This window comes from Delphinus delphis, chromosome 21 (assembly GCF_949987515.2).
Source record: "Delphinus delphis chromosome 21, mDelDel1.2, whole genome shotgun sequence".
Lineage (NCBI taxonomy): Eukaryota > Metazoa > Chordata > Mammalia > Artiodactyla > Delphinidae > Delphinus > Delphinus delphis.
In genome coordinates, this window is record NC_082703.1 from 8389729 (window position 1) to 8416853 (window position 27125).

At 37.2% G+C, this 27125-nt stretch overlaps 1 protein-coding gene and 1 non-coding gene across 4 annotated transcripts in view; both read right to left on the reverse strand.

Moving 5' to 3' along the window:
- The window catches only part of UNC5D (unc-5 netrin receptor D), a 603365-nt gene that overhangs the window by 359744 nt on the left and 216496 nt on the right, over positions 1-27125 (reverse strand). The window lies entirely within an intron of this gene.
- On the reverse strand, positions 22940-23068 carry LOC132417784 (small nucleolar RNA SNORA18). Its single transcript, XR_009517934.1, has one exon. It is a non-coding gene; the product is annotated as a small nucleolar RNA SNORA18 (small nucleolar RNA).

A 27125-nucleotide genomic window follows, 5' to 3' on the forward strand; every position in this document is an offset into this window, starting at 1 on the left:
AGAATCAGGAAACATCAATTCATTTAAAAAAATTTATTAGGCAAATGATGAAAAGAGAAAAGGGAAGAATTAAGTTTTTATTACTTGCCATTTTACAAGCTATACCATTTAATCTTCAGAGCAACCCTAATTAAGGGTAGGCATTACTATCCCCTTAAGAGAGGAGGAAAATGAGGCGCAGTCAGAGAAAATAAGAAAAAACTTCCTCAAGAACATACATGAATAACTCTGAGCCATAACCCAAACCCTTGTCTAAACGCACTACAAGTAAAACAGGTAGCGGCGTTTCAGGCATTACACAAATTATAGCTCCTAAGGACGCTGACAATGAGATATATGTCTAGTGGGTGTGATCTTGCAATACCCCCAGTGAGTGGTCGCCCAATAAGCGATGTTTCCCATTGTCCTTTGCTAACAAGCCAGAGAACATCACTAAGGAGTGCACCATGAAGGTCCAGATTCCTACGGAATGAAGCAAGGCGCTAATGAATTTAACAACTCATAACAAACATTCTGAGAGCTGAGGTCAATTACAGCAATAACTCTTTTTCTGGTAGCCCACTGTGGTTAGGCAGGTTCTGCCTCATCTGGCACATGGGTGTCGGTACTTTTAAGAAAAGTGATCCTGTCACAAGACACACTGAAAGTTTTCTGAGAGAGCATTACCCCTCCATTCTTAGAGTGCTTTAAGAACATGATGCTAAGTTTCAGGTAAAAGTGAAGATCTGCAACTAAATGCTAAACCCCATAGGGATCCACAAACAGGAGCTAATCTCACCCAAACTTATCTCATTGTTGTGACTCCTTGTGTCCTTGAGTAGTGGATCTCCAAGCGTGCGCCCTTCATCAGCAGCCTCAGCATCACCCAGAAATGCAAATACTTGGCTCCGTCCTAGACCTACAGAATCAGAAAGGCTGGGATGGGACCCAGCAATCTATGTTCAACAAACCCTCCAGGTGTTTTTGATACACACTCACGTTTGAAAACCACCAACCGAAAGAGAACAACAGTCTAGTTACCCAGGTTCTAAATAGGAGGGAAAAAAAAAACAAGAAGATCCATTGAATTATAATACTAGGTAATTTTCTAATCAAATTCCTTCCAGAATGTGGAATCCTGATTGCCTATTTTAATAAATGGATTCTCTTTCTTAAAATAAAACCATATCTAAACTATGCAGGCCACTGGGGATTTACCTTAACTGCTAGGAAATTCAGTCTCTAAATACCTGGCTGTTTTGTGTACTTCCTTCACAAAAGCCACCCTGTATTTTGTACATGATATTAGAATGTCCATTTCTAGTGTAAAAGCTTTATTTTAGGGAATAAAATTATAGGAAGGTCATGCATTTATTACTACTTTATAAAATACAGTTACTTTATATCTGAAAGCAGGATGAGATGCATACTGACAGATACATCGATAGATAGGTAGATGGTAGGTTGATGGACAGCACTGTACCTTCTGTCTACATAGTAATTTTCACTGGAGCAAGTCTAAAGTCTCTATACACCCTAAAATTTTGCCTCTGCTACCTTGTCAACTACATGAGAGTAAGAAGTAAGCCTTGTTTATAAAGGTGCTCAATAAATGTTGAATGAAAGGATGAAATCCATGATGTGGGGGTATTTTTCATTTGAGACTCAGACTCATCAATGAGCTCGAGAAGGTTTCCTGGGTCAGAAAAGAGAAGCTGCCAGAAAGGACAGACGATTCTTCCCCAGGGCAGGAGACATAGAACTTTCCCTATACACTTTTAAATCCTAAACTGGGATCAGTGTATTAAACTGACAAAAAGCCAGATTAACAGGACAGAAGGCCAACAAATCTTACTGATGTTTTAAAATTTTATGTGATGGGAGATTCACAGAAAAGAAGTGAAAACTCAAAGAAGCTGTTAGACTTGAGAGCTTATATACCATTTTAACAAAGGGTGATAAATTGCGTGGGAAGTGACTAGACAAAGGAAAAGGGGTTTGAGTGAGCTTCTAGATGCAGTAAACTGTGGAAAGGTAAGTCTATAAGGAAGCTACTGCAAGATAATAATTATTCAAATAACGTCTGTGCAGACTTCTCTCAGGGTTGACTTTCCATCTCTGGTTGATGATGGTGACTGTCCTCCTGGTTTGGGAGACGGGAGGAGGACACCTTCACACAGGGAAATCGATGCTCTGCTTTTAGGTAGACAGGGGGAGGGCACAAAGCTCTTCTCGCGTTCTCTTCTTCTCAACTGCCTTCAGCTCAGCGGCATATTTGTGGGTGGCCTATTCTGATCCCCTTCACCTGAATCTTTGAGTTGGGGGAAGAGAATGCCTCTACTTGCTGATTCTCTTGTGTGATCCTATGTGCAACCTCTTTTAAAATCTAGAACCCTGCCTGTCCAGGCTGGAAAGGTTCAAGAACAACTATGGCTACTCCTTCCCACCCCTGTTCTATCTAACATGAAAAATGGAGACAAAAGAGGGAGGGTTTGTTGCTTGGTGGATCACACAGTAGGTCATAAACCCAAGACTCCAAGATCCAAGTATATCACGTGCAGTTAAATGTGCTATGCAATTATAAGGAAACAGTTTCCGTATTCACAATGTTCTTTTATGCTTTCATCTGTTTCTCTGATTCTGTATCTTTCTGCTATAAGGAGAAATGGCGGGGGGTGGGGGGGGCGAGGGGAGAAAAAGATGGCTTACAAAAATCAAAGCCAGCCCTTTGTACTGAGTGTGGGCAGGAGGTTAATTTTACGCTCCAGCTAAAGGAGGATGAGGAATGTCCTGGTAGGCAGGAGAGTAGGCGGGTGGCAGATGTCTCACTCTGCCTTTTAGAAACACATGTTGGAAAGCAGAGTCCTGAATGTGCTACCCCCTCGGGATGCAAAGCAGCAGAGCCCTGCAAGGAGGGAACACAGACAAAAAAAGAACTAGGTCAAACCACAATTAGGAGAAGAAATTAACTGAGAAAATGCCAGAGGACTTTATCCTCTTTTTTCTCCGTTCCGCGAATAGAATTTTACAACTAAATACTAAAGAAACAATTATTCTCTTATTTGATTTGTTCCTCTCTTAACTGTTCTTGGGACTCTTTAGTCAAGATGGTCCCCATACGTCTCTCAAATTACAATTATCAGATTATATCAGACTAAATCAGATTGCTGGGACTAGAGGTTGCCAGAAATTGGAACTTTCACGGGCAATGCCACACACTTCCAAGTTAACTTTGCCTCTGTAATGCTCCCATTTTTCAAGACCCTCAAGATACAGTACATTTGCTTTATAAATCTCAAATCTCCATTTTGATGGAGACAGGACGTAGAATGGGCAACACTGGTGATGACTCAAAAAGACCTCTGGAATTCTGGGATGATAATTCACTGTTCCCAGTACCAGTAAATGTTACTGGACACGAGAACAGAAATTCAAGTAGAAAACTGCAACTTCATCCTCATGCCCTTCATTTGAGGTCAGTAATTAAATAGATTTCCTCACTTTCCAATGAAGACATCCAGCATTCAAAAAAGTGGCTGTGGCTTTTCTGATTCTGCCAAAGTGTGAGAGCCAGCAGCCTGCAGGACAAATGCATTATTTAATTTTCCACTATCACACACTAAACAGCTTTTTTGGACCCTAGACATCAATTTGTTCCAATACTAAAGGCCCCAGTGGTAAAAAATATGAAAATATTCAAAGGAAACGAATGCCTCTGAAACTCTTGGATCAGAATACTAATGCCTCCATCTGAAGAGGCCATAAGTCATAAGTTATCTTTCCATTAGAAACCTTTCACATAAGTCCATCTGGACAATAAATACCTGTGGCTCACAGAATGGCAGTCAGTAATATCCATTAATTTTTCTATGTAATGCCCTTCGTTGTCTGCATGTTTTATACAACTTCATCAGCAACACTGTTTTTTGTGCCTTAAATCCTAAAGAATTCAAAGAAAGCTACTAGTATGTGTCTCTTCAGCTAACTTTGGGTGGTAACTAGGATAGCAGCATGTGGATTAGGAGCTTGAAAACGGTTAATGAAGGAAACTAGAATTCTCTTCTCTACACACACACACACACACACACTCACACACACTGAAACTCGAAGCAATTAACAAAATTGTATGATGCACTAGTGGCTCAGAGCATCGATTCACACACTAATTCATTAAATATTTAGTGGTTGCTATGTGCCAGGCACTGAACACTGCACTTTCAATTGGGTAGGTACCGCCTTGTCAATAAACAGCTTACCATATAGGGAGAAGTAACGTATATAATCTTGAATTAAACAAAGGTGTTAAACTAGTGCTCACTGCCTGGGAGTGGGGAGGAAGGAGAGAGAAGGGTTCACAGGAAGTGTGAGGGGCTTCACAAAAGAAAGCTCTAGTTTCGGTTTGCCTCCAAGCAGGAAATGGCTGTCCCTTATTTAAAGGAACTTCAGATTTCTTCTCTCAATCTCACAGTGCGTAGAGCGATGTGAATTTGCAGAGAGAACTCAGCTACCAGAAAGACCAACGGTACAGAACACTCAGTGATGGACCTAGAGAGTTCCAGCAACAACGGCAGACTTACAGTGACCTACGTTCAGTAATAACAGGAAAGGAGCATCGTAGCAGGGCCCAGATCCTTTAGGACACCCAGACGAGAAGAGGGGAGGACCAAAGTTACAAAGCAGCGTACTGTTTAAGGGTGTGAGAGTGGATAAACAACCAGGTCCTACTGTATAGCACAGGGAACTATATTCAATATCCTGTAACAAACTATATGAAAGACTATGAAAAACAATATGTATATACATATAACTGAGTCACTTTGCTGTACAGAAGAAATTAACACAACACTGTAAATCAACAACACTTCAATAAAACTTAAAAAAATAAAATAACACCCCAGCCCATCTAAAAAAAAAAAAAAAGTGTTAAGAGATGAAAACTCCAGAAGGTTTCTCTTGGGGTTGGAATCTTAGCTCAACCGCCTATGTGACCTCGGCATAGCACTTTGCCTCTCTGTACCCCGTAACTTCATTTATAAAATTGAGATAATAATGCCTACTGCTTTGGACCATGGTAAAGACTACGGTCTGAATGCATCTAAGGAACTTAAAATCACGCCTAGTGCCTAGAAAGTGTTTAGCAAGGATCTGCTAATAAATGAACTATTTACTTAGTCACCTAGGTTATACAGATTATTACTAGAGTCTTACTGAGGAAAAGCAGATTGCTTTCAGAAACGACTATAGTTAATCTTCATTTGTTTGTAAGGATATTTGATATCATTATATAGCTCTCACTAGAGAATGTATAGTACCTGTGTCATAAGCCATCATAAGAATCATTACTTTATCATTAGACATACTCAAAAGCATTTTTGCCTTCCTAAATTCTAAGCTAAAGAACCAACCGAGATATTATTATAGATATTGATATTATAAACAGGTAAGAGTAAGCCCAGAATAGGAAAACCCAGATAAGTATATGGTCGGCTATCTTATAGACGATTATTTTCTTTATTTATAGAGGATAGTACTAAGCTGTTTTGGGCAAGGCACAGGACATGTAAACTAATGGTCACCAGAAATAACAAGGATGAAATGTTTAGCGATCCATCGAAGTGCATTAGTGTGCATTTCATCAATCCAGATTCACTCAGCACTAATCAACAACACACCTTACCAAGTGCTAAACATTTCCATTTTCTGCCCTCGAGGAGCTTAAATTTTAGCTGAGGTACTGTGTCTAGTATAATAGAAACTTAACAAAAAGGTGTCACTAAATAGTTCTAGAGAAAAACAGAGTAACATCCAGACTAGAGTATTTCATAAGGAAGAAATCAGTATGAGTCAACATGGTCTAAAGAAGCTTTGTGGAGAAGAAAGATAAAAGATTCCAGGACCAATGTCGATCCCTATGGATTTCTCCCCACACCACCAAGCAATTCTCCAACACCAGCTGGGTGTCCCACAGTTCTGACAACTACCTACCCCGAGACAGCATCAAATCCCACAGGGTAAGGGCTCAGTCCCACAAGGATGCCTCCAAGTCGGAGGGCCATCACAAGTCCACGTTGTTCCCTGTGCTCCTGATGAAATGATGATAAATCAGAGGTTCCCCCCAACACATTCCCTAGGTTCAACTAATTTGCTAAATTGATAACAAAAAGCATTGCTGCTATACCTGAAAAATTCTGAAACAAGCAAAAGGGGAGGTAGCAGGAGGGGGAGATTTTGGAGAATGTTGGCAAAGACTTTCAAATATGAGAGGACGTTTAAAGGGAACACTTCAGAAACTTTCAGACAGAGGAGTATTATTTCCTGGTAGAATATTGTTGAATTTCCCTATCTTCTGAAGTTCTCCTGTGACTAGTTTAAGACTGTAACTATAGCATCAGAGAAAACACTTGGAGCTAGATTTTCTGAAAATCTCAACACTAGATGGAGTGGAGGGAGTGAATAATAATCCTCTAGGATAATTTTCTCTCTCCCTGCTATGTCAGCATCCACAGGTTAGCTCACCTGAACCATCTACTGTTTTAATTGCAAATGCCCATTTACTGGGTATTATTGCCTACAAGACACATTTGTAGCCACTTTAAATGTCACGTAAGCCTTACGATATCTCCAGAAAAAATATTAGTATTTTCTCCATTTTACAGATGAGGTAACAAGCTTAGAAAGACTTGAAGAAATGACTTGAAGATCAAAAAGGAATACATGTTAGTAGAAGGACTCAAACAACAGCTCCAAAGCCTGGACTCTCACACCTCTGCTCTCCTAGACCCATACCTTTATGCAGCTGATAAGAATTTTATAATCTGAACTTCTTGGTTGGACTTGAAGCTCTCAACCAACAGCTAGTGATTTGTCCTTGGGCAAAGCACATAACCCCTCTGAATGCCACAGTCTTCATATATAAAAGTTCATCAATTCAACAAGCATTTAGTACATTTTGCGATAAGCATTTACTAGATACTTATATCTACTAAACACTTAGCATCTCCACTTGTTTGTCATGTGACCTTAGGCAATTTTCTCCACCTCTTTGCTATTGTGAAAAATAAAGAGTATTTACTTCATAGAGTTTATATATATATATATATATATATATTCAATGAGCTATTATATATAGAGCACTTATATATATATATATATTCAATGAGCTATTATATATAGAGCACTTAGAATTACCTGGCTGGCACAAAGTAATCACACCATAATGTTCATTCTTAGCTCTAAGGATATTGGTAATAATAATGACAGTGCAGGTGATGGTGATGATGCTAAGTGTTATCAATCCAGCCCCAATGTCTCTGTGTAAAGATAAAAGAGACCCATGCTCGTGAAAGCATGAACTGCAGAACAGTACACTGATAGTAATTCCCATCTACCCTCAAGGTAAACCTTGTAGGCAATGGCAGTTCTGTCAGGGAAGAAGTGATCTAGCCAAAATGGACCATCCATTCACTGTCTTGGGCAAGAAGGCATTAGATATGAAGAACTAACTGGGCTTCCAGTGTAAGTTTAACCATTTTCAGTCATCAACTAATATCCTACCTCAGACTTTACAAAGATAGGAAATGAGGTAAGAAATAGAAATCTTCATTTAAAAAGATAAGAAATTCTTGAAATTCAGAGAGGTCGAATGAGACTCATTCATTTATTCAAGAATTCCACAAATATTTACTGAGCCAATCCAGTTATTTTGCCAAGGACCTTTAAAGAATTTAAAGAAAAAAAGAATTCCTCAACTGATGACATCGGGTTAATGTAATTACTGGTTTTTTTGTTTTGTTTTACTTTTTCAAAATTTGACCTTCTATATCTAATATCAAAATGAAAAATTCTATGGGAGTTAAAGAACTAAATATAACCATCCAATTCATGAAGCAGCTACTCGAAAATCTAAGTGAATGCTTATCTGATTTTGAGTTGTAGACTCTTTAGTGTAAAGACAAAGTAATATGATATGTGAATTACATGCCAATAAAAACATCCTCAAAAATGTAAGAACCTAAAAACAAACACATACAAGTAAAATTTCTGCATATTGAAAATGCAAGGAATCATTTATAATGGTATTTTAGAATTATCAATGACTGAAAAAAATGCTCACAGTATTCTACATGAGTGTAAGCATATTATAAAGCTGTAAACACAGTAATTATTACTGCTTAGATTTCAATGTTTTTACGCTTTGATGTATTTTCCAAATTTTCTAAATTAACTCTCAATTACAGAACTGTTAAGACTTTTTGTTATTGTTGTTAAAAAGCAAAGTAAAAATAATTGAGAGATCAGAGAGATCAATCAATGAAAGACTCTAAAAGAAGGCGAACGTTAGGGGGCATCTGAATAACCAGTAGGGTTTGCCACTGGGCCGCACCCAAAGAGTTTCTGATTTAGCAGCTCCTGAAGTGACACTGATGTTCCTGGACCACGCTTTAAATTACTGCGTAACAGACAAGATCATGGACTTCTGAGCCAGACTGTTTAGGGTTAAATCCCAGCCTTGATGCTTCCTAAGTGTGTAAAGTACTTAATCCCTGAACTTCAGTTTCTTCATCTGTAAAACGAAAATAGAGAGGGTACGTAACAGTACCTACCCCTTAGAACTGTGATAAGATTTCTAAGATTTCTAGCATTCATTTATAAGTAGAATGAATTAACAGACGTAAGGGAACTCAGAATAGCATTTATTACAGAGTAAATGTTATATGCATTGTTTTAGAAGGAATGCAAATCTATCACTTCCTATTTCACTAACAATGTCAAGTAACAGTTTTAAAATTTCTATCACATTTTGGAACTTACTCATATTGATTAATAACTCCTTTTTTTTTTCAATTCTTTTGTAAGTACTTGCCATAAAGTCATTCAGAATCTTCAAAAGAATTATGTTTACTGAAGGGCAGGTAGTGAATAAGGTCGGAGGGAAGGCCAGTGGAGTACTGATCTATGAAGTACTGCACGGTGGCACAAGGGATAGGAAGCTGGGGAGCTGTGCTCTGAAGTCAACGGGAGAAACGTTTAAGGACTGATATACAAGTCACTGGGTCAGGAGAAACGTAAATAATTTAAATGATACAGTGTTACCCCAGGATGAAAACATCACCCATACCTAGGATGACTTCATAATTTCTCATACCAATTGGGACACTTAAAAAGTGACCATAGGGGGCTTCCCTGGTGGTGCAGTGGTTGAGAGTCCGCCTGCCGATGCAGGGGACGCGGGTTCGTGCCCCAGTCCGGGAGGATCCCACATGCCGCAGAGTGGCTGCGCCTGTGAGCCATGGCCACTGAGCCTGCGCGTCCGGAGCCTGTGCTCCGCAACGGGAGAGGCCACAGCAGTTGAGAGTACCACGTACCGGGAAAAAAAAAAAAAAAAAATGAGCATAGGGAGGTAATATGAATTGTTACAATGGGTCAAAAGGCATAAAAGGCATAAATGAGAGTTCTAGCTATAGTACCCTCCAAAATCACCAAATAAAAATTCCTTCTTTTTCCTATAGTCAAAAAGGATAGTTTTTATGAGGTTTGTATTACTGTGGGGACTTGGGATTCTGATATAGTCTTAGGAAAAAGCATGCTGTATTCAAAGTGATGGGGTTCAGGGCAGGCCATCCTAAAATATGCCGCTTTGGCATACTGATTATTTCAAAACAGAGTTACTACTTAAGAAACAGCTGATGCAAGAAGGTCACTCTGACCCTCCTCTACCCCCCTGAAGGCAGGTGCCGTTCATAGAGAACGCTGTATAAACAAACCTTGTTACTTCTTTACTAATTTTTAAAAATTTTAAAATTTATTTATTTATTTAATTTTGGCTGCGTTGTGTCTTTGTTGCTGCGCGCGGGCTTTTCACTAGTTGCGGCGAGCGGGGGCTACTCTTCGTTGTGGTGCGCGGGCTTCTCATTGAGGTGGCTTCTCTTGTTGCAGAGCATGGGCTCTAGGCGTGTAAGCTTCAGTAGTTGTGTCACGCGGGCTCAGTAGTTGTGGCTCACAGGCTCAGCAGTTGTGGCTCACGGGCTCTAGAGCACAGGCTCAGTACTTGTGGGGCACGGGCTTAGTTGCTTCACGGCATGTGGGATCTTCCTGGACGCCACCAGGGAAGTCCACTTCTTTACTAATTTACTACCCCAAACCCACACTTTTTTGTCTTGTCAATTCTTCAGAAATGTATTGCTTATCTGTCTAAAACAGGTATAAAAGCTGCCTGCTTTGATCACTTCTTTGAGTCTCCTATATCTATGAGCTCCCACACATACAAATTAAATTTTTCTCCTATTAATCTGCCTTAAGTCAGTTTCATCATTGGACCAGCCAAAGAACCTACAAGAGAAAAAAGGAAAAGATTTTCTCCCCTACAAAAGAATAGAAACTTGGGAGTCAGAGACCTAGGTTCAGGGTGGACCAGGTCAGAAATTTATATTTTATATACATATAATTCTAAATTTCTGTTGTCATTGATCTTCCAAAGGCTGGGATTATTTAAGGCAAGAGTTTCTCCCCCTCTTATTTGAGTTTAGAAATGAATAAATTGGGAAAAATACGCATTCTATGTGTTACTTGAAAGGGGAAAAGAAAATCAGGCCCTTCCACAAAGACTGGGGGGAAATCTACTATAACAGACTGATTACTTTCCAGGAGGTAAGCATTCTTTCAATGTTTCAAGCAATCTCAGATTGAATGTGCTTCCAAACTAAAATTAGCTAAGTCCCCCAAAGAGGTTATCACTTGGTTCAGTAGGAAGAACTAGCAGAATATGCAAAGGGTATGAAACTAAGCGTAACAGCGAGCACTGGAACGCATCTGCACTTAAGTACGGCAGAAAGGAGAATGGGGAAGTTGATGTTTCTTCCAGTAATGCCTCCAAACTCAGTCACCTTCTGTCAAGAGGATGCACATTCAGAGGTGGGTTAAGAAAAGGTCCTCTCAAATGCCTTTGAACACTGGATAAGAGATAATAACAATTCAAATTATTTTATTAGGCTATATCAAATAATTTAACTTTTTTCAACAAAATATGTGTGTTTAAAAAAATGAGTGAGGAAAAATACATACAACACTAAATACCATCAATTTCCACATTAGAAGCAGTGACGAAAGTGATCCTTTTTCTCTGGCGTGACAACTTTTTAAAAATTTTATTGAAGTATAGTTGATTTAAAATGTTGTGTTTAATTTCTGCCGTACCCTTTCTTATATCTCTATTCTAAGAGAAACTACAAATAGCATACAACTCCACTTTCTCTCCCCATGATGAAAGATGATCAGCTTCTAATATAGCCCCTTCAGATACATTTACATAGAGACTTTTATATGCAAATCGAATTCTGTATTACATTCCAGGTCTTAACTTTATGACAACCATCAAACCTCAAGGTAATACTTCCGAAAGCACCAATTCATTAAAAAAGTGTAGTTTTTAACCAAAATTTGTTAGAAATGAGAATTATTTCTAGTGTGAAGCTATTACCATCAGCAGGCAAAGATCGCGAGCAGAATGAATGCATTGCTTGCTTTCTTGGTTAGAACTAGCTATTTACCACGTTCTCATGGGAATCCAGAATCTATATTTTGAGAATCACCAAAGAACTAAATTCGCCATCATTTGTACAAACCTGCATCATGATGGAGTCAGAACATGTCTGGCTGTGAGCTTTTATGCTCCCATCTCATCTTACTTTTTCCCATTTATTCCAGCCTGAGTCTGCCAGCTTCTGTGGCTTGCTTCCCCTGCCAGCAGTAATTTAGTAATCTGTTGAAACTGCACCCCCTGCTGAAACTTCTCCATGTGCTTCCCCTAGATAGTGTACCTCATTGTCATACACAGCGAACTGACTCACTAATACAGAAGTCTCTACGTGCCCCAAGAACGCAGATGCAGTAGGGACATATTTTACAAGTGTTCTTAGAATTTCCATCTTGGTAACAGGTAGTGGGTCGTTCTGAGTCAAATAAACAGAGATTTTGGGTTTTAGCACCCAGAGAAAATAAGCCCAAGATGTACAGTATGGTATAAAGAATATGTATGCATATGGAGTCCAAAGCCATGGGTCACTTCTCTCCTTTCCCAATTAACAGTTGTAAATCCAGAGGCGAATTGCTTAACCTCTCTGAGCCTAATGGTTTCTGTTATAAAATGGTGTTGTGATGTCTATAATACACTTTAAAATACTTAATCATAGTGTGGGGTGTGAGTGTGTGTGTGTGTCTGAATGTTTAATAAAGTTTTAATTTACAATCAAAGATAGTTACTTGCCTAAATTGTGTTGGCTCTCATATAATCTAAAGGTTACAGTAGCTACTGCGAACACTTTTTATCTCTGACCAGCAAAATAGGTTTTATTAAACATCATAAACTATTTTTGAAGTGGGTATTCATTGGCCAATGTTGTGGTCCTCAAATAGTGTGGATAGGCTAGAAATTTTATATATATTCTTGCATGAATAAGTTGTACGAAGACTTCCTTTGAAACGGGACCTGAACTTTGGTTTTTAAAAAGTCTTGAATCTAGTCCCTATTTCATAAGATTCTGGTAACCAAGGCCAATTATAAAATTAAAGAACCCTTGTCTCTAGAATAACTGTTGTGTTTTTAAAACACAACAAAAATGTGTGCATTTTTTATGCAAGCTGTGGATAGAACTTATACAAGAACAGAGCACTGGATATTATTATTGATGTAACATGATTATGATTAATTTCATACTTTCCTTCTAAAAAATATGTGCGTTTGTAACAAGATTTGGTCCAAAATATAACTTTGTATGTGGCAGTAAGGTTATGCAGAAAGATATATATAACCCTCACCTACCTATAATGACGGCAGGTTCCTGATATTTCAAAACAATAATAACCAGTACCAGAAAAAACCTAACGATTATGAACAGCCAAATTTGGTTAAGTCAATTTACAAAAAATAGGAGGAAAAATAATTAACGACAAAAATAACTTTATATTTTACTGGGAGATACAGGACCTACAGGATATATATAGGACTGTAAGGACGCCAGGTGATATTATGTACCTGGTAATAGACAATACTAAAAAATTAGTTTGTTATCATTCTGTAAATCAAACAGGTCCTAGAATCACAAGTTTACTGGCACGTGGCAGGGTTCTTGACCAAAGCTCTTGAAGAATTTCTCCTTCCTGTTTGTTGCTCCCTTCTTTATTTTTTTTCTGGTTTTCTTCATCCATTTTTTATTGAAGTATAGTTGATTTACAATGCTATGTTAGTTTCAGGTGTACAGCAAAGTGATTCAGTGATACATGTACAAATTCTTTTCCAGATTATTTTCCATTATAGGTTATTACAAGATATTGAATATACCTCCCTGTACTATAGAGTCTTTGTCGTTTACCTATTTTATATATATTAGTGTGTATTTGTTAATCCCAAACTCCTAATTTATCCCTCTCCTCCTCTTTCCCCTTTGGTAACCATAAGTTTGTTTTCTATCTCTGTGACTCTATCTCTGTTTTGTAAATAAGTTCATTTGTATCAGTTTTTAAAGATTCCACATGTAAGTGATATCATGGGATATTTGTCTTTGTTTGACTTCACATAGTATGAGAATCTCTAGGTCCATCCATGTTGCTGCAAATGGCATTATTTCATTCTTTTTTATGGCTGAGTAATATTCCATTATATATATACCACAGCTTCTTCACCCATTCATCTGTCGATGGAAATTTAGGTTGCTTCCATGACTTGGCTATTGTAAACAGTGCTGCTATGAACACTGGGGTGCATGTATCTTTTCAAATTAGAGTTTTTGTCTTTTCTGGATACATGCCCAGGAGTAGGATTGCTGGATCATGTGGTAGCTCTGTTTTTAGTTTTTTAAGGATCCTCCATACTGTCCTCCATAGTGGCTACACCAGTTTACATTTCCATCAACAGTGTAGGAGGGTTCCCTTTTCTCCACACCCTCTCTGGCATTTATTATTTTGTAGACTTTTTGATGATGGCCATTCTGACCAGTGTGAGGAGATACCTCACTGTAGTTTTGATTTGCATTTCTCTAATGTTGTTGAGCATCTTTTCATGTGCTTGTAGCCATCTGTATGTCTTCTTGGGAGAAATGTCTATTTAGCTTTTCTGCCCATTTTTTTAAACTGGGTTTTTGGTTTTTTGATATCTTGTGTTTCTGGATTGGAAGAATTAATATTCTTAAAATGTCCACATTGCCCAAATGTTTCACAGATTCAATGCAATTTCCATCAAAATTTCGATGGCATTTTTCACAGAAAGAGAAAAACAATCCTAAAACTCCTATGGAACTACAAAAGACCCCAAATAGCCAACACGATCTTGAGCAAGAATGAAAGAGCTGGAGGCATCACATTTCCTGATTTGAAATTACATTACAAAGTTACAGTAATCCAAACATTATGGTACTGGAATAAAAATAGCCCAATGACCAATGAAACACAACAGAGAGCCCAGAAATAAACTCATGCTTCTATGGTCAATTAAATTTCTTCAGAGGCACCAAAATATACAATGGGGAAAGGACAGTCTCTTCAACAAATGTTTTTGCTTAAACTGCATATCCATAGGCAAAAGAATAAAACTGGACCCCTACCTTATTCCATACAGAAAAAGATCAACTCAAAGTGGATTAAAGACTTAAATGTAACATTTGAAAATGTAAAACCCCTAGAAGAAAACATAAGGAAAAAGCTCCTTGACATTGGTCTTGGCAATAATTTTTTGGACGTAGCACCAAAAGTACACACAACAGAAACAAAAATAAAAGTGTGGGGCTATATCAAATTAAAAAGCTATTGCATAGCAAAGGAAATAACTAAATTAAAAGCTAAGCTATGTAATGGGAGAAAATATGTGCAAACCATATATCCGATAAGGGGTTAGCATCCAAAATATGTAAAGAATTCATACAACTCAACTGCACAAAAACAAAACAAAACCAATAACCCAATTAACAAACGGATAGAGGATCTGAATAAACATTTCTCCAAAGAAGACATACAAGTGGACAACAGGTATATGAAAGGGTACTCAATGTCATTAATCACCAGAGAAAGGCAAATCAAAACCACAATGAGATATCACTTCACACCTATGAGGATAGCTATTTAAAAAAAATAAAAACATAAGAAGTACGGGCCAGATGTGGAGAAAAGTGAACCCTTGTACACTGTTGGTAGGAATGTAAATTGGTAAAGCTATTGTGGAAATTAGTGTGGTGGTTCCTCAAAAAATTAAAGCTGGCACTACCATACCATCCAGCAATCTCACTTACAGGTATTTATCCAAAGGAATTGAAATTAGGATCTTAAAGAGAGATCTACCCTCTCATGTTCATTGCTCTGTATTCACCATAGCCAAGATATGTAATCAGCCTATATGCCCACTGAAGGATGGATGGGTATAGAAAATGTGGCGCACGTATACAATATCCAGCCTTAAAAAAGAAGGAAATCCTGCCATTTGCAACATCATGGATGAACCTGGAGGACATTATGTTATGTGAGGTGAGCTAGACATAGAAAGACAAATACTGCATGATCTCACTTATATGTGAAATCTAAAATAGTTTCTCACAGGGGGAAATGGGAAGACGATGATCAAAGCGTACAAAGTTACAGTTATGCAAGATCAATAAATCAGGGATAGCTACTATACAGCATAGTGCCTATAGCTAACAATACTGTACTGTATACTCACCATTTGCCAGGGAGGTAACCTTACATCAAGTTTCACACACACACACACTCACACACATAAAACAATCATAATAAACGGATGCAAGGAAACATTTACTAGCAACGGATATGTCTATGGCATTGATGTCAGTGATGGTTCCACAGGTATATACTTATCCCCAAACACATCAACCTGTACACATTAAATATATACTACTTTTTACATGTCAATCATACCTCAATAAAGTGATTAACAAGACAAAGATATTCTTGTACAAGAAACCCCAATGCTCATGGAAGAGAGTGGGAAGTTAGTTATACCAACAGGAAATTGCATGTCCTGAAGACCCGCCATCTTTCCCCAGCCAACATTTTAGAAAACATCGAAACAGCAGACCCTTATTAAACATTAGTTAAGGGAGCAGATAAAATCTGGTCCTTGCCCTCATTTGAGAACATTTATAGTTTAGCCATGGAGATAAGATCACCATGTATGAATCACTGAACAACATATTAGAAAACGCACAGATCAGGAACAATATTAGGAAGATGAAAATAGCACCCATTAATCAAGGAATATATACAAATTAATTTGTGATGCATGTTTTATGTGGCGGAGCTGTTTAGGGAAGATAAAAATTGGCAACAGCAAGTAACATTTGCATACCACCTCCACAAGCGTTAATATTCCTTGTCTTTAAACAGGACAAGAGTAGCCAAGGAAGGCTGTGTGGAGGAGGTGAGATTCAAAGGGCTTCGAAGTTCAGTGTGGTTCAAGTTTAACAAAAGGCTTGAATGCATCGTGAAGGTACCAACAGAAGCAGTCACTAGACTATTTGTGTGCCTGGATGGCAGCTAAAAATTCCAAAAAAAAACCCAACAGAGTGTACAAAAATCTTTAAATTCCTCTTTTATTATTATTATTAATTTTCATAAAGCAGGCTTCATAAAAAGCTGCCCAAAGTGAATGTATTTTCTGAGAGACATAGGCTGACAGAGTTTGGAAGAATGTACTTTCTAAGGGTGATTTATGTACCTGTGATGTGCTCCAAAGATGCAACAGGGACTTCAAAATGAGGTCAGCAACACACATTCAGAGGGCTTTTAGGATCTCAGATAAGCCCAGACGGCGGTGCTTAGTTTCTTACCTATCAAGAAACATTTCTCCAAGATGAAAAGATGGAGTTAGTTAGAGGCCTCTGGGGTCTGTTGCTACTGCTTAGCAATACAGGTCACCAGAGTGACAGAGTTGAACTTGGGGACAACTGTGGTAAGAAAACAGTGAGAATGAGTGAGCAGGTTGGGGAAAGAGTACTCGATCTGCAAATACCTGCTTTGTGACCTTTACATCCTTGTATCATACAATTGGATCTATCTTCTTCCAACTGAAAATAATTGCCCTATCTCCTTTTATTTACCTTTAAAAGGTAAATTATGACAGCCTGAGAGATTTCTGACACTTTGACTTAGGGAGGAGTTCAGTACAGTTATAGATTTCTTTTTGCAGCATAGCAAAGTGTCCTAGGAAAAGATACTTGCCAGAGCTAGCAAATGACACCCTTCCTGGGAATGACAGGGATCTCAGATATACTTCTGTCCAACCACTCCTAGTGCAGGTAGCAAAAAACGAACCTGAGAATTTAGGAAGATGCTTTCCCATGGCCCCAAGAGACTTCTGCTAAAACAAGCAGCATTACGTCATGGATACAGGGTTCTAAACCAGACATTGATTCCTAAACTTACCCAATCAGTGAAACACTTGGAATGTGTTGATTTGGGAAGAAAAGCAAGAAATATTGATACTGTTCATTCATTTGTTTTGTCATCTATTGCCGCCCACTGGCAGGCAGGAAGCAGTAAACACCAAAGGGTGAAAACATCGATCTCAGGGAAGCTGCCAATTGAGAATATCCCAACCAAATTGGGTTCCCTGCAAATTAAGAAAAGGCTACACCCTCGTGCTATTTTATTCACAGCGGCACACGGTGGGATCAGCGTGCAGAATGCAGCCGCTGCACTGGGACACGATGACAATCACTATTTATTGAAAGCCTGCTGGAGAGCAGACGCTATTTTAAGTACTTTTCATGTCTTTAAAGCAATCTGTGAGGTAGGTATTATTATCTACATTACCCAAACTAGAAAGAGGTCTCAGATGGTTTAATTCACTTGCCCGTGGTCACTCAGCATGGCAAAATCAGTCCTTGCACCTGGGCTGACTCATTTACCTCTTCAGATTTCCAGCCTCTGTCTCCTTTTCTCCCTAAATGGAGCTCTCTTTACCCCCAAATACAAGCTTAGCCCCACCTTCTCTAAAGCCAGACCTGACCTCAGAATTTCCCAATATCTGATTATAACCTCATGCCCTAATTCTGGTATATGTACGTCTGTTAAATGTTCCCTACACTTGGATAAACTGATAACCCAAATTCTCTATCTCTGATTCTCTACCTTGTACGTTCTTGATCATTAACTTACTAGAGTTTTAACCTGAACTTCAACCCTGTACTTTAAATCTTGCTACTTGCTGAAGACTTTGCCAAAGGCAAATTATGCAAAAGCCAGGTTAAAAGCAAATCTCCCAGTAAAGGTGGTTTGTCTGTCTTATGTTAAATAGTCTCAGCAAAAAAAATTTTTTTAAGAAAACAAATATATATATATATATATATATATATATATATACACACACACACACACACACATACATATAGATACTTGATAGCATATGTGAGTAAAAAGGCATTTAGGGTTTCCTATATATAAGGTCACCGTATATCTTTGCCTAGATAGCACAGGGAACTATAATTAGTATTTTGTAATAACCTATAAGGGAAAAGAATCTGAAAAAGAATAACTGAATCACTTTGCTGTACACTGGAAACTAGCACAACGTTGTAAATCAACTATACTTCAATTAAAAAATAAAACAAAATATACCAAGAAAACATAAAGCTGAAGAAATGAGAAAAAAATACTGAAAAATAAAGTAAGGACTTAAAAGGAGCCAGATATAACTATAATATCAAATAAGTTAACATATGATTCAGTATTCTGGCCTCCCCGTGAAAGAAAGATAATAAGTTTACAAACCAAGGATCCATAAGAAGATAAAAAAATCAACTGCTCAGAAGAAACCCAACTGTTCCTGATACTAAAGTTCAGAAAGCAGCAAACCATTTCTCCTTAAGGGAATTCATAAAAGGGGCACTGCAATCCCACGAACAAAGATCATAACAACATCTTTACAGTAGGCTTGAAATTTTTCTACAGGTCTCTTTCTTATAGCATCTTTTGATATTGGCTAATGGCACCCTCCAAAGCATAATTCAGAAGAGAGGAAAGTGTGAGTGATTTTACAGGAAGCTAACAACGTACCATTCAGGTATGTGAATGTTGGTTCAGTCCAATCCTGGGACAGATATTAGTACACTTAATGGTCTAGAGCATTTAATGGGTATTCATCAGGCAATCATCTATCAATGTTGTGCTAGTTCCCTTAACACTGATAGATCTGGGGAAGAATATCTGTTTGTCTGTCTATTGCCAGAAAAGAACTTAGTTGATCATTCTACACAGATCAAAAGGATTACTTTTTTGTCCACTGCAGCTATATCTTACAGATGTATCATCTATTTCTTCAATGCTGAAGAGGGAATGTAATACATTAACACATCAAGAAGCCACTGATAGTAGCAAAATGTGACAGTTTTCAAGGAAACACCTAACAGTCATGCCATATGTTTAGATTTTCATAATGAAAATGATATATCCAATATCCATCCTAAGACCACGAGGGCATGCTTTGTCACTAAGAATAACCAAGCATGAAAAGGAAATATTCTTAATGAAGTTCTGTTATAGTAACTGACAGTAGTAAACAGAACAACATTCAAGTATTGCTATTAAACATGTATTTTAAAATAGTTTCACTTGCAGCCACTATGGAAAACAGTATGGAGGTTCCTCAAAAAACTGAAAATAGAGCTACCATATGATCCAGCAATTCTACTCCTGTACATATATCTGGAGAAAACTCTAATTTGAAAAGATACATGCACCCCTATGTTCATAGCAGCACTATTTACAATAGCCAAAACATGGAAACAACCTAAGTGAAGTGTCCATCTACAGATGAATGGATAAAGAAGACGTGGTGTGTGTGTGTGTGTGTTTATGTATTATTCAGCCATAAAAAAAGAATAAAATAGTGCCATTTGCAGCAACATGCATGGACCTAGAGATGATCATACTAAGTGAAATAAATAAGACAGAGCCAAATATCATATGCTATTACTTATATGTAGAATCTAAAATATGACACAAATCAACTTAATTACAAAACAGAAACAGACTCGAAGACATAGAAAACAAACTTGTGGTTACCAAAGGGGAAAGGACGGGGGGATAAATTCAGAGTTTGGGATTAGTAGATACAAACTACTATATATAAAATGAATAAACAACAAAGTCCTACTGTATAGCACAGGGAACTACATTCAATATCTTGTAGCAACCTAAATGGAAAGGAATATGAAAAAGAATACATATTTAAATGAATCACTTTGCTGTATATCAGAAACTAACACAACAGTGTAAATAAACTGTATTTCAAAAAAAAAAAAAAGTTTTACCAAAAGACTGTTAGTACTAATAAATGAATTCATTCAAATTGAAGGATACAAAAATTAATACACAAAAATCTGTTGCATTTCTACACACTAACAACAAACTACCAGAAAGAGAAATTAAGGAAACAAACCCATTTACAATTTCACCAAAAAGAATAACATACCTAGGAATAAATTTAACCAAGGAGGTAAAAGGCCCGTACACTGAAAACTTACACTGATGAAGGAAACTAAAGAAGACACAAATAAATAAATATGTAGTCTGTGCTCATGGACTGGAAGAATTAATTGTGTTAAAATGTCCATATCACCCAAAGCAATCCACAGATTTAATTCAATTCCTACCAAAATTCCAATAGCATCTTTCATAGAAATATAATGAACAATCCTAAAGTTTGTATGGAACCACAAAATATCCCAATAGCCAAAGGAATCTTGAGAAAGAAGAACAAAGCTGGTGGCATCACGCACCCTAATTTCAAACTACATTACAAAGCTACAGTAATCAAAACAGTATGGTATTAGCATAAAAATCAGACCTATAGATCAATGAAACAGAAAAGAGATTCCCCAAATAAAACAAACCCACACATCTGTGGCCAATTAATTTATGACAAAGGAAGCAAGGATATACAATGAAGAAGGGATAGTCTCTTCAATAAAAGGTGCTGGGAAAACTGGACAGCCACATGCAAAATTATGAAAGTAGACTATCATATACCATGCACAAAAATTAAGGATTGAAGACTTGAATGTAGGATCCTTGACATTAGTCTTGGCAATGAGTTTTTGAATCTGACTCCAAAACCAAAGACAACAACAGCAGAAATAAACAAGTGGGACTACATCAGTCTAAAAAGCTTCTACACAGCAAAGGAAATAATAAAATGAAAAGGCAATCTCCTGAGTTGGAAAAACTATTTGCAAAATCATATATCTGATAAAGGGTTAATACCCAAAAACATATAAAGAACTCAATACAGTGCAATAGCAAAAACAAACAAATGAACAAAAAATCCAATTTTTTAAAAATGGGCAAAATATCTGAAGAGACATTTTACCAAAGAAGACATATAGATGGGAAACAGGTATATGAAAAGATGCTCAACATCACTAGTCATCAGGGAAATGCAAATCAATATCACAATGAGATATCACCTCACACTTGTTAGAATGGCTACCATTGAAAAGACAAGAAATAACAAGTGTCAGCAAAGAAGTAAAAACACAAAAGGGAACCTTTATGTACTGTTGGTGGGAATGTAAATTGGTGCAGCCACTATGGAAAACAGTATGAAGGTTCCTCAAGAAATTAAAAATAGAACTACCATATGGTCCAGTAATTCCATTTCTGGGTGCATTTTTTCAATAGCCAAGGTATGGAAACAATCTAAGTGTCTGATGATGGATGAATGGCTGTGAGATATACATATATATACCTTGAAGGCATTATACTAAGTGAAATAAGTCTGAAAGAGAAAGACAAATGCTGTATGATCTCAACTATATGTGGAATTAAACAACAGCAATGAAAACAACAGAAGGAACCCATACATACAGAGAACAGATTGGTGGTTGCCAGTGGTAGGAGACAGAGGATGGGAGAAATGGGTGAAAGGGGCCAAAAGGTACAAATTTCCAGTTATAAAATAATTAAGTCATGGGGATGTAATGTGCAGGATGGTGACTATAGTTAATAATACTATAGTGCATATCTGAAAGTTGCTAAGAGGGGAGATCTTAAAAGTACTCATTAGAAGAAAAAATATTTGTAACTATGTATGTCAACAAATGTTATCAAGACTTATTGTGATGATCACTTCACAGTATATACAAATATTGAATCATTATGTTGTACACCTGGAAATAATACAATGTTATATGTCAATTATACCTCAATAAAAAAAGAAAGGTTTGAAAATATGAGTACAGAACTCTATTTTTTAATACAGATTTATCAAAGAACCAGAAGGAAGTTCCAGGAAAAATATACATAATAATTGAAATGGAAAATCCAGTGGATGAATTTATAATGGATTAGACACAGCTGAAGAGAAAATTAATGGACTAATAATTCTTTTTTTTTTAACTGATAAATGGTATTATTCCTTCCACAGAAAACATTAGAGAAACTCTGAGCCAAAAATGTACACTGACTTTCTGCACAAAGTGTAAAGGTTTTTTTTTTTTTTTTAATTATGTGTAACACAGACAAAATTATTTAAGTCAATAAATTTTTAAGGAATTTCAAATGTTCTGATTCTTTCCACTGCCAATCACCTTAGTTCCTCCAAACTCATAACCTTCAAGATAAAATAGCCCTTTCAAAAAGAAGTTGTCATGTGAGTCAGCCCACAATTCTTTTAGTTAGGTTTCTTTGATCTCCAATGGAATATAGACACACTTCAAAATTCCCCACCTGTAACCTTCGGGATCCAATTTCCTCAAGCGATTTACTTTAGGACCATGTTTAGGGTCGGGAGATGGATCTGCCTGGTTCTGAATTTGACATCCTCTGAAAATGTATAAGATTCAATCAAATCATATTCACTCCTAAGCCATCACACCCTAGAAGAGTACAGATTATTGGGATATGCCAATACCTACGATAAAAAAAAGTTTGACTGTTAGGTTTTTCATAGTTTACTTAGCAGCTCTGTCTTGTACTTCTTTCCCACAGATCTAACAGGTGGTTCCATGAGTAAAGGAAAGTACGCAGTTACTCTGAGGCATTTCCCACAATGTAGGTTTACAGAAAAAGACCCATCAGGATAGACCTCGACAAGATAATTCTTAAGAAACAATCCAATAGGAAGTCCTGACAAAGATATGGAAAACAAGCTAAGGTTAGAAGACATGAAAGATAGTGTGTGAAGGTCTAACATATAAAACTTGGAGTTCCAGAAGGAGATGATTGTAGAAATAAAGGGGCAGAGGAACCCTTCAAACAAATAATGGCTGGCATTTTCCAAGAATTGCTAAAAGACACCAAAACTCAGTTCTAAGAAGCACAATAAATTTCAAATAAGACAGGGCTTCCCTGGTGGCGCAGTGGTTAAGAGTCCGCCTGCCGATGCAGGGGACACGGGTTCGTGCCCCGGTCCGGGAAGATCCCACATGCTGTGGGGCGGCTGGGCCCGTGAGCCATGGCCGCTGAGCCTGCGCGTCCGGAACCTGTGCTCCGTAACGGGAGAGGCCACAACGGTGAGAGGCCCGCGTACCGCAAAAAAAAAACAAAAGAACATATTACCTTTAATGGTGCTCTGGATAATGTTTATATTCACCATAGATTTAAACATCTTCAAACATTTGAAACTTTATTTATATATTTAATATTTTGAATACCTTAATAGTGTTACAGATAGACCTTAGTGAGCACTTAAATTACTGTTAACATCAAATATATTTAAATTATAATGTGAAGAAATAAAACATTTATATATTAAGCACTCTGATAATGTTTACAAGCTTACTAAGACTCAATTTAAAATCATGGTTCTCAAATGTAAAATAGCTAGCTAGTGGGAAGCAGCTGCATAGCACAGGGAGATCAGCTTGGTGCTCTGTGACCACCTATAGGGGTGGGATGGGGAGGGTGGGAGGGAGACACAAGAAGGAAGAGATATGGGGATGTGTGTATATGTATAGCTGATTCACTTTATTATAATGCAGAAGCTAACACACCACTGTAGAGCAATTACACTCCAATAAATAAATTATTAGTCATAAAAAAATCATGGTTCTAAATTAATTATTAAAATTAAAATTTTGAATAATTAAGTTAGAATTAAAGTCACAGGCTAATCTATTTTTTATAATAATCCAAATGTTAAATATTGTAGGTACAATTTTTTACAAATCCTTTTTTATATAAATATTAATACAATGAGATAAATACCTCTTTTACTTCATGATAAAACTTTCTAAGCGTTTGACAAATGCTTACTCCCAAGGAAATAATTATTTCAGTCCCCACAATGTAACCTTGGAGTTGACTTCCCAGTGTTCTACAGCTCTCAAAATGACCAGAAATTCAAGCTAAGAGGCTGACTGCACTGTTGACACCCTCAGAGGAACTCTGAACACTTTATACTTTCCACGTCTATGACTTTATAACCCCAAAGAGGCAAGTTCCAACACCTGAAATTCAAGTTTTACAGTATCTCCCCACTCACAGCTGTCTTAGATATATCATTTGATTGGATTTTAAATTTATTTGGCCCTTAAGACGTATTTTCACTTTATCTTCAAAAAAGTTTGTTTCCCCTTGTACAGATTTTTTTTTTACTGTTTCATAGGCTTAGAAACATTATAATGACACATTCAGTTGTATTATGGTCATCACACATGGATCTCACACAACACACAACTGTGTTGTCACAATTTCCAAGGCCATTCTTCCTAAGTCATTGTAAGGCAATTTATTTTTCCAGTTTTCCCCAGAAATGCGTGAAAGAAAGGACTAAAACTTAAGAGTAAAGTCAGAAAATACGTTTTTACTACTGCAAAGTTATACCATTCCCACTCCTCTTATTCCTGAAGTGAAATGTAGTCCTTACTGTCTGTATTAGCATCTGGATCATATTCAATTGTTAATGAGTTTTTTTTAATTTATCTGTTTATCATGTTTAAGATATCCAAAACAAAATTAAGATAAAATGGTCTGGAGATGCCCCCATAAAATCAAGTAAAAAGCATTTTTTGACCCAAATTACTGAACCTCCTTCAAAAATAATACTCCACAGTCTTTCCAGTTTTAAAGGTCATTGATATTTTTTAAAATAAGTTTAGCACTAGCTAATGTAAAAGAATAATGAAGGGTACTGAAAGACCGAACAAAAATCACACACACACGTGAACACACACAGGTGCATGCACACACACACACAACTTGAAGAGACCAAGGGCTGATTCCCATCCTTTCATTAATAATTGACAGCATCATTGCTCTTGGTCTAACATTTGCCAGAGAAAATATTTTAACTCTGTAACATAAATTATAGGCTTTTTTATTTGTTGGAAATTGATCTAGTAAAGAACTTTTATGACAGTTCTCAGGTACCTAACTTGCTTTCGAATTTTGGTATATCATTAAAAATACATGGTTCCTAATGAATGGGTGTATGAGCCACTTCTAAGTTAAATGTGGCACTGTAGTAGATAATTACTACAATGAGGTACCACCTCACACTGGTTAGAACGGCCATCATCAAAAAATCTACAAACAATAAATGCTGGAGAGGGTATGGAGAAAAGAGAACCCTCCTACACTGTTGGTGGGAATGTAAATTGGTACAGCCATCATGGAGAACAGTATGGAGGTTCCTTAAAAACTAAAAACAGAGCTACCACATGATCCAGCAATCTTACTCCTGGGCATATATCTGGAGAAAACCATAATCTGAAAAAAATACATGTACCCCAATGTTCATTGCAGCACTATTTACAATAGCCAGGACACGGAAGAAACCTAAATGTCCATCGATGGAAGAATGGATAAACAAGATGGGGTATATATATACAATGGAGTATATATGGCTATATACTAAGTCATAAAAAATAATGAAATAATGCCATTTGCAGCAACATGGATGGACCTAGAGACAGTCATACTGAGTGAAGTTAAGTCAGACAGAGAAAGGCAAATATCATATGATATGGCTTATATGTGGAATCTAAAAATATGGTACAAATGAACCTATTTACAAAATAGAAATAGAGTCACAGGTGTAAAAAACAAACTTATAGTTACCAAGGGGGTAAGGGATAAATTGGGAGATTGGGATTGACATACACACACTACTATATCTAAAATAGATGACTAATAAGAACCTATAGTATAGCACAGGGAAGTCTACTCAATACTCTGTAGTGACCTATATGGAAATAGAATCTAAAACAGAGTGGATATATGTGTATGTATAACTGATTCACTTTGCTGTACGCCTGAAACGAATACAACATTGTAACTCAACTATACTCCAATAAAAATTAATTTTAAAAAATACATGGTTCCTAATAAATGGTATATGAGTCACTTCTAAGTTAGATAATCACCCAAGATTTACAGCAGGAGAATCACAATTATGCAAGGGGTGAGGGGCAGGGGGAATTGAAGAGGAGGAACGAAAATGATAATTTTATTTCTGGGAAACACTTCCTTCTCAAAAACACCAAAATTATCTAAAAAAGCTAAAAGCAACTGTTCTATATTTTCATTTACGAAGTTAAGAGATGACATTGTTACACAGCTATCACTTAAAATTAAAATAATTTTAAAACCGTTCCCTTTAATCTTCCACAATTCCCCTGCCCCCAGTAAAGATATTTTCATTTTGGAACAATTCTAAGGCAACAACTGATGGCTTTTAAAATCAAAATTAAACCACTGATCCTTATTAGAACTTGCTATATTTTCACTAAAATGTTATTAAATTCATTTCTATATTTCAGTATTATGAGTCAGCTAATATACAAAAATCCGTATGACATTGTTTAGATTTAACTTACTATGAAATCCTAAAATTTCATAACAGTCATTATTAGGCTTTGCAATAAAAGTTAAAATTCTTCCTTTCTCAAGTCAGGTAGTAGATTTTAGTGTTTTATCCAAAGACGTATTTTAAATCCTTAATGAAAAAAAAAAAATGCTAGTTTAAGGGCTTCCCTGGTGGCGCGGTAGTTGAGAGTCCGCCTGCCGATGCAGGGGACACGGGTTCGTGCCCCGGTCCGGGAAGAGCCCACATGCCGCGGAGCGGCTGGGCCCGTGAGCCATGGCCACTGAGCCTGCGCGTCCGGAGCCTGTGCTCCGCAACGGGAGAGGCCACAACAGTGAGAGGC